Below are 7,469 nucleotides of genomic sequence, written 5' to 3' on the forward strand. Positions count from 1 at the left end.
AGACCCTAGAACTCATTGGTACAGGAGACAACTTCCTGAACAGGACACCAACGGCACAGGCCCTAAGAGCAACAATCAATAAATGGGACCTCATGAAACTGAAAATCTTCTGTAAAGCAAAGGACACCATCATGAAAACAAAATGACTGCCTACAGATTGGGAAAGAACCTTCACCAACCCTTTATCTGACAGAGGGCTAATATCTAGTATATATAAAGAACTAAAGAAGCTGAAAAGCAGCAAACCAAGTAATCTAATTAAATAATGAGGAACAGAGCTAAACAGAGAATTCTCTGTAGAGGAATATCGAATGGCAGAGAAACACTTAAAGAAATGCTCAATCTCATTAGCCATCAAGGAAATGCAAATCAAAATGACCCTGAGATTTCACCTCACACCCATCAGAATGGCCAAGATGAAAAACTCAAGTGATAACACGTGCTGGAGAGGTTGTGGAGAAAGGGGAACCCTCCTCCACTGCCGGTGGGAATGTAAACTTGTACAACCACCCTGGAAAGCAATCTGGCGCTTTCTCAGACAACTAGGAATAGCCTGCCATACCACTCCTAGGTGATCCTGCCATACCACTCCTGGGCATATATCCAAAAGAGGCTCAAGTACACAATAAGGACATTTTCTTAATCGTGTTTGTAGCAGCTTTATTTGTAATAGCTAGAACCTGGAAACAACCCAGATGCCCCTCAACTGAAAAATGGATAAAGATATTGTGTTGTATCTACACAATGGATATTACTCAGCAATGAAAAATAAGGGAATCATGAAATTTGCAGGTAAATGGTGGGAACTGGAAAGGATCATCTTGAGTGAGCTGTCCCAGAAGCAGAAAGACACACACGGCATATACTCACTCATATAGACATATGATATAGGATAAACCTACTAAAATCTGTACAACTAAAGAAACTAGTCAAGATGGAGGACTCTGACTAAAATCCTCAATCCTCATCCAGAAAAGCAAAGAGGATGGACATCAGAAGAAGAAGAAAACAGGAAACAAGTTAGGAACCTGCCACAGAGGGCCTCTGAAAGGCTCTGCCCTGCAGACTATCAAAACAGATGCTGAGACCTATGGCCAACTGTTGGGCAGAGTGCATGGAATCTTATGAAAGAAGTAGGAAATAGTAAGGTCTGGAAAGGACAGGAGCTCCACAAGGAGAGCAACAGAACCAGAAAATTTGAACACAGGGGTCTTTCCAGAGACTCATACTCCAGCCAAGTACCATGCATGGAGATAACCTAGAACCCATGCACAGATGTAGCCCATGGCAGTTCAGTGTCCAAGTGGGTTCCATAGTAATGTGAAGAGGGACTGCCTCTGACATAAACTGATTGGCCTGCTCTTTGATCACCTCCTCCTGAGGGGGTAGCAGCCTTACCAGGCCACAGAAGATGACAATGCAGCCACTCCTGATGAGATCTGATAGACTAAGATCAGAAGGAAGAAGAAGAGGACCTCCCCTATCAGTGGACTTGGGGAGGGGCATGTATGAAGAAGGGGGAAGGAAGGTGGGATCAGGAGGGGAGGAGGGAGGGTCTTATGAGGGGACACAAAGTGAATAAAGTGTAATTAATAAAAGTTAAAAAAAAAAGAAAAGTGAATGTTATAGTTATTATCTCCTCCCCTTCTGCTGAAGTTTGTGATGGGTGTAGAGCACCAGAAGTGACAACTCACTCAAGAGTGTCAGCAAGGCCTCCTGCACTCCCAAATGCTTAGTCCCCCCCAAAAAAATCATCCACTACCACATCATCTAGGGACCTGAGACCACAGTGCATGCTATCACTGCCACCCAGAAGGCTGCAGACAGCCTCTCTGGGAAATGGTGCTGTAAAGTCCACTGGGCTGCCCAGAGCTTTGTCTCTGCGCTTATCTGCCAGTGCTACCAAGGCCGTGGCCAGGATCATTCCAGGACTGAACAGGAAGTTTACTGGTAGGGCCTTCTGTGTTTTTATCCCCAATGAAAACCTCATAGATATGGCATTTCCTCCTGGAGAAAGCTGCCAAGAATGGTGACATCGAGAAAGTGGCAAAGCAGGTGCTGGTGGCAGGGTTGGGGGTGGGCAGCTCTGTTTCTTTTTAAAGCACATCTGAGGACCAGGCTACCTCTGACCCCCCCTCCTCCCTCCGTGTACTTGATAATCAAGTATTTCTGCTGAAGAGGATAGATCAACCCTGCAAAGCAGAGATTAGAAAAGAGCACAACACATTTAAACTTTAAATAAGCCATACCAAAATGCTTTGGGAAGGTGTAAGTTAATATTTGAGGATGATGGGTAAAATCAATAAATGGACAAAAGGACAGGGAACTTGTGGCAATGCTTTTAGAAGGATCAGCTATATAATAGTAGCAGAGGTGAGCCAGGGGACAAAGACTGTGGAGCCGCTGAAAGACGGTTGCCAACACATGTGCAAAAGAAAAGAAAAAAGCCAAACAATTGGACTGACAGAAAAAAACACGTTACAGAGCAGGAGAAAGGAGGGACAGAAGAGGGGAACTAGTATTAACAATAGCAACTTCTGTAAGACAGTTAATAACACAATCGCATTTAAGCGCTCATGCTGAGTAAATGTCCTTTGAAGTGAGAGTATAGATTTGCTTACAATTGGTGAGCATGATGAACAATCGTGAAGTTGTATTATCTTTTAAAATAACTAGGGCATCATATTGACGGCAATATCCGTAGGCATCTCAAGTTTCTTGGAGACTATTGTCTATAAAGAAATATGCCGTATCTACTGGATTCCCACAGCTATGTGGGAGTGAGGAATAACAATGAAATCAGCTTGTATCTCCGCGTTCTTCTGTGGATTGAAAGAGATTGATGGTGCTGGAGCCTCGGCTCAGTTAGGAGCTCGTACTCTTCTTGCACAGGACCAGGGCTGAGTTCCTAGCACCTGATGTCAGATAGCTCATGACCAACTGAACTTCCAGGTCATCTTACACCTTCTTCCGACCTCCATGGGCAATTGAACTCCCATGCACATATACCCCAGACACACGCATACACAAAAGTTAAAAATTTAAAAACAAACAAACAAACAAACAAAAACAGCTTTTTAAAAATCAAAGGGATTGGCTTGATAGTTCCTGGCGAGTGTCGGGATAACCATTTGTAGGCCTCAGACTTCTGAGATTCACGAGGATTTCTCCGGTGGAACCCGAGCCTGCTTAAACACAGCTTTAGCCAACATAAATGGCCCTTCAGCTCTGGAGCTTGTAATTATGGCACATCTGTGCTACCACGACCCACTCCCCTCTCCCGCTACCCTTTGTGTAAAGAGTCTGCAAAGTGAAAAGGCTCCAGGAGAAGCTAAGTCACTGCATGCTTAGGTCTAGTCTGCCAAACACAGAGAAGTCTGAAATGCATTGTGACCTGCTAATAATCTTTCACAGCTAATCAAGTGATCACTGATTAAAAATAGCATTGACCATGTATTGGGCATCTATTTCGGGCCTCGTTTTATTTGGAATGCAAATCCTGTTGGAAGCCAGAGCGGCATAAGCAGCAGCTGGAAATCGACTCGGGCCCTTCCAGCCAACTCACGTCGAGCCCAGTTGGCAGAATTAATGCCATTCTGCCGTCTCAGCGAAGGAGAGGTGGTTAATTATGCTCCACTGCCCAGTGGTTTCTATTATGGGCACATCTGGACTGAAAGGCTCATTTGAAATCTCCAGTCTCTAAGCTTCCTGGAGCCTAAACCAAGTTGAGGAGTTGATTTGTGATGAGCAGAGGGGAGGGAGCACGAGCAAGCAGGGAGCATGAGGCCCGGGTAAGCGCTAATGAAAACCTGCCCGAGTTTCAAAGGCCCTTTTTATGGCCCCGGTGCTCGGATTCCATCGTTGTTGTCTACCAGTTCCTACCGCAGCGTCTGGACAGGTTGCGCTGTAAATAATAAATAAAACACACACATCCATGGCTGCACCTCGGGGCAAGGGAGTTTAGTTTCCACGGTGCCCTCTACTACGGCAGGCTGTTATGTTTTCATCTTTCCGAAAGCAAGGTGGGCTGGGACCTTGTCTGCTTTGAACAAAAAGCCTTTCAAGAAATGCCTATGGCCTGAATCAAGACACATGGCCGCCTGTTATAAGAAAAAACTTCCCTCTGAGTGACGGCTGCCTCCTGGCTTGGCAGCAGGAAGCACTCCGTGAGGATTTCTCTGTTGGAGGTGCCATCTTTGAGAGGGAAATTAAAACAGATCATCACTCAAACCCAGGGTGGCTGTGGAAATCCTCCAGGGCTTTAATTTTAGCAACCGGACCACTTTCTTCTTTCCATTTATATCTTCTATATAATAAGGAAGTTTGGTTTGATAATGTAAAAATATATAATGATCAAATCAGAATAACTACTTCTCCCTCTTTAAATATTTATCAGTCTTTTGTGTTGGGCAGCTTCAAAATCTTGTTTCCAAAAAACAACAAACAAATATACTATCATGAACTGTGTATTTAGGTAACCATCATCCACTCTCCATCTCTTTTCCAGTGACCACTAGTCAACCCTTTCCTTCTATGAAATCAGCTCTTAGGTCTCACTTATGAGTGAGAACGTGTAACACTTTTCCTTCTGTGCCTGGCTTGTTTCATGGAATGCAGGCAAGGTCACTTTCTATTTCACTTGGACCTCAAATGACTCGTCTCCAATCTCCCTTTGCTCCCATCTGCTCCTGAAAGACCACTGGAGTTCTGTCAGCACGGAAGAAGTTCGGGTTCTGTAGGAGCCTAGAACTGGAAACCTGGACCAGGCTCACTGGAGGTATTAGATGTCTCATCTCTGGTGGTGTCTGGAGCCCTGAAAAGCCTTTCTGTCACTTTTCATCCTTCCTCAAACTGCCTTATGACTAATATTGATGCCTAGTCCATTCCTTTAGGCCAAACCCTTCAAGGCTTCATCCTTAGTAAAGTACAGATTTCTTGGGAGGAAGTAATCATGTCTTAGCAGTCCCCTGAACCTGATACAAGCTGTGTTTCCAAACTTCCTCTCACATCTGTTTACCATCTCCTCTGATAGAGGAGAAAGTTGTAGTCGAGAGAGTGAGAAGAAGCAGCTGCCCCCAAAAGAAAGCAGTACAATTAAAGTTACTAAAAATAAACTCTCCTAGAGACTCTGCAATAACTTTTGCCTGGAATGAGCCTTACTTAGTCTACAGCTAGCTGCATAAACTATTTGGTTGATGGGCAAACTTCCTAGAATGGACTTTAGTAAGGTGGGGGAAGTCAATCAGCTAAGGCATTTGAAAACTAGAGAGAGCAGTATAGAGCTTAATTGTGTATGTGTGTGTGAAAGGCAGGGGGTGCTGTGTAGCTCTGGCCGCCCTGTAAAATACACCACATAGACCAGGTTAGCCTCGAACTCACAGAGATCCATCTACCTCTGCCCCCTAAGTGCTGGGATTAAAGGTGTGAGCCATCACGCTTGGCTCTGAGCTTAGTTTTTAAAGAGCTTCTGAACTGCTAGCTCTGCCCAAAAAAAGAATCCAATTACTGCAAGAAGAGATGGTACATTCCCACCCCAGGAAGCACTTAAACCATCTGAATCCATGTCTGACACTAGTTCAAGAGAGAACATTTGGCCTTAGGTAAGTGTTAGAACTAGAATGAGTTGGAGGCTTCTCCTAACTCTAATCATTTGAGTTCTGATCATTTGTTAATTATCTCATGAATTTTCAGAACTCTGGCCACAGGGGCTGAACTCAGTGCACAATTCTGAAGCAGAAATAGGGGTACCTGCAACATACCAGGTCAGAGAGGCTGGCCACAACTCCTTTCACCTCTTTGTAGTACCAGGACACCGAGGAGGAGACTGAAGAGTTACCTGGCCTGGACAAAGACAACCTTCAGAGGCAAGATCCTTCTGCCCTGGGAGCCCGGCCTTTCTCTGAGCTTCATAAAGGCCCAGGATAGCTGGTAGTAGCTTCAAAAAGCGCCTCTTACAATAGGTTCTCATGAAAGGGATATTTTGAGTGTGTTCCTTTTCACCTGTGCTAGAGGACTAAGCCAAGACAAGGAGAACAGGCTACAGCCAGATTTGGGGATTTAGATTCTAGGATTGTTCAATGCCAAGCACAAAGACAGAATCCTAAAAGAAGAAACTGGCAGTGTGCAAAAAGCGAATGCTTTGGTCCCAGAGATTTGCATTCAAGCCCCAGGTGGGCTGCAAGATCTGCCCCAATGTACTCAGGCTTTCTGAGCCTTGGCTGCCCCATGAATAATTGCATGAGAATTAAATTGGACAAGATATGGAGACGGAAAACAAAAGCTGTGTTCAGCGCAACTGTGAGTTACTCCGCTCCCTCTGTGGAGGATTCCTTGGTTCTCTGCCCAGTTGCAGATTAGAATCACCTGGGGTGTTTGCTGGGCCACCTCACTGGAGCTAGCTTCCCTTTCCTGCAGATTCCGATGTAATTAGCCAGGGTGAGACTCAGTCACTGACACTCGAGATATTCTTTTGTAAATCTTGCCCAGACTGAGAACCACTACCCAAATATATCAGAATGAGTATTCTCTTTGGACTTGCAATTTATATTAACGTTTAGACAAATATTTTACTTCTCTGGGTCTTGATGTTTTACTAAAAAGAGGATTGGTATTCTGGCTTTATAAATTGTTTAGACTGTTTGCTAAGATATGTTTGGAAGGCTCCTAAAATGATAACTGAAATCTAGTTCGTAGCTTCTCAACAAATACTCTCTGCACTCTGCTTATTTCTTATCTTTAGTCAAGAAACACACATGCGCCAAGATATTGACAATATGAATAAGGATGATAGATAAGGGGTACCGTGCCTGTCACCTTTGAAATTAAAATAATCACTAACTACATCCTCCAATATTGTCTCACCTTATCTTCAACTCTAACACAGGCTTAAATTCTTGGATAGAGGTGGGAATTTTGTTCTATAGGTATCCAATTCCTCCTTCTCACGCCCAGGGCAGACATCACTAATCAATTACAACACGCTTTCCTATTGATCTCATATAAAGGCTCCAAAGTCCTTTACCCCACAGACATTCATTAATAATAATCCGTAGCACATGTTTAAAACAAATTATCCACCCTTATCATAGATCATGGGCAGCCTTAAGCCTGCAAATGAGGCTGAATTCAAAGTAGATGGAGAGCGATTAGCCAAAGATGAAGGCGGCCCCTGAGGGTGCCACAGGCTTGTGTAATCTGAGCTATCTGAAAAGAAGATTTTGTGCTTTCTAGTGAGTGGAGGGAGTGCTAAGGGAGCAAGTAAATGCCAGCATAGAAATGAAAGAGCCAGCACCTACCCCATGGTTTCCAGAAAGGACCATCAAGTTGTTTCCAGAAGACAGATTAATTCTCTGATTTAAGAAGCACCACAGCACTAACTGCTGCAGCTTCCCTCTCCTAAGCTGATGGACAGGCTCTAACAAGCAAACCCCATGAAGCTCAAGCCAGTGGCTAGAAACAGACATTGGTAC

Source organism: Meriones unguiculatus, chromosome 1 (assembly GCF_030254825.1).
Source record: "Meriones unguiculatus strain TT.TT164.6M chromosome 1, Bangor_MerUng_6.1, whole genome shotgun sequence".
Classification (NCBI taxonomy): Eukaryota; Metazoa; Chordata; class Mammalia; order Rodentia; family Muridae; genus Meriones; species Meriones unguiculatus.